The sequence below is a fragment of the Nycticebus coucang genome, chromosome 24 (assembly GCF_027406575.1).
Source record: "Nycticebus coucang isolate mNycCou1 chromosome 24, mNycCou1.pri, whole genome shotgun sequence".
In the NCBI taxonomy this organism is placed as follows: domain Eukaryota; kingdom Metazoa; phylum Chordata; class Mammalia; order Primates; family Lorisidae; genus Nycticebus; species Nycticebus coucang.
Window position 1 is genome coordinate 12872989 of NC_069803.1, and position 4613 is coordinate 12877601.

Consider the following 4613-nt stretch of genomic DNA (forward strand, 5'->3'; position numbering starts at 1 on the left):
CTCCAAACCTCTTTCCAAAAGGAATGTATTAATTTGCATTCCCACCAGCAGTGCAGAAGTGTTCCCTTTTCTCCACATCCACGCCAACATCTCTGGTCTTGGGATTTTGTGATATGGGCTAATCTTACTGGGGTTAGATGGTTTCTCAAGGTAGTTTTGATTTGCATTTCTCTGATGATTAAAGATGATGAGCATTTTTTCTTTTCTTTCTTTTTTTTTTTTTTTTTTTTTTTGTAGAGACAGAGTCTCACTTTATCTCCCTCGGTAGAGTGCCATGGCACCACACAGCTCACAGCAACCTCCAACTCCTGAGCTGAAGCGATTCTCTTGCCTCAGCCTCCCAAGTAGCTGGGAATACAGGCGCCCGCCACAACGCCCAGCTATTTTTTGGTTTGCAGTTCAGCCGGGGCTGGGTTTGAACCCGCCACCCTCGGTATATGGGGCCGGCGCCTTACTGACTGAGCCACAGGCACTGCCCCATGAGCATTTTTTCATATGTCCGTAGGCCATGCGCCTTTCTTCTTCAGAGAAGTTTCTGTTCAAATCCCTGGCCCAGCCTGCGATGGGATCACTTGTTCTTCTCTTGCTTATACGTTTGATTTCTTTGTGGATTCTGATTATTAAACCTTTGTCGGAGACATAACCTGCAAATACCTTCTCCCATTCTGAGGGCTGTCTGCTTGCTTTACTTACTGTGTTCTTGGCTGTGCAGAAGCTTTTTTACTTTGATCAGGTCCCAGTAGTGTATTTTTGATGCTGCTTCAATTGCCTGGGGAGTCCTCCTCATAAAATATTCGCCCAGACCAATTTCTTCAAGAGTTTTCCCTGCACTTTCTTCTAGTATTTTTATAGTTTCATGTCTTAAGTTTAAATCTTTAATCTAGTGAGAGTCTATCATAGTTAATGGTCAAGGTGTGGGTCCAGTTTCAGTCTTCTATAGGTCACCAGGCAGTTCACCCAGCACCATTTGTTAAATAAGGAATCTTTTCCCCACTGAATGTTTTTAATTGGCTTGTCAAAGATCAAATAATGCTAAGTAGCTGAATTCATCTCTTGGTTCTCTATTCTGTTCCATACATCTACCTCTCTGTTTTTGTGCCAGTACCATGCTGTTTTGATAACTATTGATTTATAGTGTAGTCTGAGGTAGGGTAGCGTGATTTCTTCTGTTTTGTTTTTATTTCTGAGTAATGTCTTGGTTATTCAAGGTTTTTTCTGATTCCATATAAAATGAAATATTATTTTTTCAAGATCTTTAAAGTATGACAGCCAAACATTTTTCTTAAATATTATTTCTCCAAGAACCTATGGTAGCTCAAACCCAAACCACTCACCTCAGCTTTCAAGGTCTGTCATCGATCTGGCTCCAGTGAACACATCTGATTTTATTCCCCTACATCAGCTGCTATTTCTGACAGTTTCACTGCCCAGAATGAGTCCCCCAGATCTTGATCAGGTCATCCCCTGCTTGGGATGGCCTCTTTTCTTTCCTTTGTGTGTCTGTATCACTGGCCTTCTGCCATCATCCCTGCTCAACCCTCCAGGTCCAGATGAGCATCCAACTTACAGCCCAAATGCCTGGTTATTTTCCAGTATCATCCATCCATATTCTCCTCTCTTTCATGCTAACAGAATTTTAGCTGTCCAGAACAAAGACCACATGTCCCAGTTCCTCATGTTGCAAGGCTCTGTCTGGTAAACAAGCTCATTCATGAGCAAGCTCATGCAATTTCTGAATCGTCTTCTTAAAGAGAAGGGCATGCTTATTCCTCTCCCCTTTCTGTGACTGGGATGTGGACTGGGTATGAACTGGATACACAGCTGTGGATCACAGCTGTGCCACAACCACAAGGAAGGAGTCTCATCCCTGACAGTCCCTGACAGTCCCTGACAGCATGAAGCTGTCAGATGAGCTCCATGTCATATCATCTCTAGATGCTAACACTTAGACACACCAGAGAAATAATTTCTGACTTGTTCAAGCTTTTTAAAATTTGGGTTTCTGGCACAGGAACAGAACTAACTATACCAAAAAGCCTTCCTGCCTCTTCCCATCTTTAATCAACTTCCATCATGACCATGAAGTCTTGTGTGTATTCATTTTGTTGTTTACTTATTCATTTTCTATTACCAGCTAGGCTTCAGGTTTTTAGTTCATGAGAAGAGGGACCATAAATTATGCCATGAGGTTAGAAGACCTGGATTCTAGTCTTTCCTAACACTAGCAATATATACTTGTGTAGACTTTTTAATCTTTCAAGCCTCAGTTTTCTCAACTGCAAAGGGAATATAGGTTGTATCTCTCATGAGACAGAGGATGTGAAAATATTTTGTAAACCACAAAGTGATGTCCATGCTAGACAGTAGTATCACTCTGCTTCAGCATCCATGACCATTCTGGAGGTCATTGACAGTGGTCCACTGATCCCAATGGGTCAATGGCAAAATGATCTATTAGTAGACTGCTCATTATGCAAGTCTTTGTGGACCACTTCATAATAGGAATGCAAGTTAACGATTTATGGGAAGCCTTAGCAATGTGGAATGAGTTGTCTTAACACCTATGGATAAGGGGTCAAAATTATAGACTCATCCTGTACTGTGTAAATTCATTTTGTTGAGTTATTGACCCATATTGTAGAGCACCCTACGTAGATGCATGTATATTTGGGGGACAGGAGTGGATTTACAGAGTACCTTAAACATTTCCCTTCTATAGAAAAGCAAGCATCCACCTATCCAAGGCTAAGAGGAGTGCTTTGCTTTCCAGCCCCTCTGGAGGTGACATGAGTCACTGCTAGCAAACTAGGGCTTTTAATGAACTTTCACAATAATTAGAAGTTTAATTAACCTCTCTGCTTGGATCAGAGCTGTTTCTCATTACCTTTCCTGATGCCTGGTTCTGAATCAAGAGCTATTTCTGGTTCTTTCCTTTCCAGTTATTAAGTACTATTTATGTTTAATTTTGTTGGGCACGGCTGTAAAGAGAGCAACTTTCCTTCTCAGCAGCCTCCAGTGACTTCCTATTGACCACTGAATTAAGTACAAACTCCTCTACCTGGCATTTAGGCCACCTGGAACCTGGCCTCTGACCACCCTTTTCATTTCAGCTTGCTCTTCAAGTGCTTGAGGTTTCTTGCCTTCCTGCATTGGGGTCTTGCCTTTGCTCGTCCTTCTGCCCGAACTCCTAGCCATACACAGCATTGCTTTTGCTGGTCCTTCTGCCCGAAATCCTGGCCAAACACAGCATACACCTGCCCCTGCTGAGCCCTTCTAGGTTCTTCCAGGAAGCTTTCCCACGGGGTTCCTTCCCACCCTAATCTATAGTCCGGCCCTCCAACGGTCTGAGGGACAGTGAACTGGCCCCCCGTTTAAAAAGTTTGAGGATGCCTGTACTAGAGTATCTCAGAATATTTGAGCTCTGTTTCTATCATTGGTTATTTTGCCCAAGTTCTTCCACAGCTTACGAAGCTCCTTTGGTGATTTATGGTTGGAAGCTTGAGGCCTTTGACCCCTGATTTCTGCACCATCTACCCTGGAAAAAAGAGAAGATGCTTACCATCTCAATGGTCATCCAGGGGTCCTAACCCCTTGAAAAGCCACCAGAATAGAGAAGGGAGAGTGACTCCTTGCTCAGGGAGTGTCTACACCGAGGTCAGTGTGTATGGGGAGCTAGTGAAAGGAACTGTGAAGCATACAGGCCGGCTGGGCCCCCCAGGGGGCAGAGGTGGCTTGGGGAACATGTTGGAGAGTAGAAGTATTGAAGGACGGAAGGACGCATCACATTTGTTTGACTAACAGTCACATTTCTTGTCTCTATACCATCTTCCTTTTCTAGATAAAAATGTGCCTTCTTGTCACTAAGGGAAATAGAAGACTTGAGACAGCCTTTTTGGGTGACCTATTTCCCCACCTCTGTAGCCCCAGTCTTATCGGTTACAGTCTTCCATCTGCTCTCTGTTAACTGGAATGGAATCCCAATGGGCCTTGGGTGTTGCAAGTGACTCCATACAAGCCTCTGGTATCTCTGTGATTTTACAAATTACCCAGTGGCTGGTGAGTCACTCATGCTGGTTGTGAACCAGTGGCTGAGCAGGCATGATGACCAGGTCAAGGCCTCCTGCAGTGGCTGGTCTTGGTCTTGGGGGGATGAAAAACTGTGAGAATGTCTTCTTTTAGGTCAAGTCCAGATTGGATTTAATCTAATGCCTTCTTGGAGGATGGGGCTCTCATAGAGATTGCTCTTACACTTTTATTTTATACATGACCATCATCATAGAAAGTCCTGAAAATGCAGGAAAGTATATTTAAAAAAGTAAAAATAATCCTTAGCTCCATGTCCTAGAGATAATCTCTGTTAACATTTTGATATACTATATTCCTTCCAGGCTTTTCACTCTCATGCATACTTTTATTTTCACATAATGGGTGTTATACCATGTTTGCAATTTTGTTTTCTGCCCCTTCCACTTAATATATGTTGTAAGAATTTTCTTATATTGATAAAATAATATTTTCAAATATCACAGACTAAACTATTGAAATACAGTGGGTTAATGGGTACAATCATGCGATTAGAGGAAATAAGTTCTGATGTTCGACTGCAGGATATG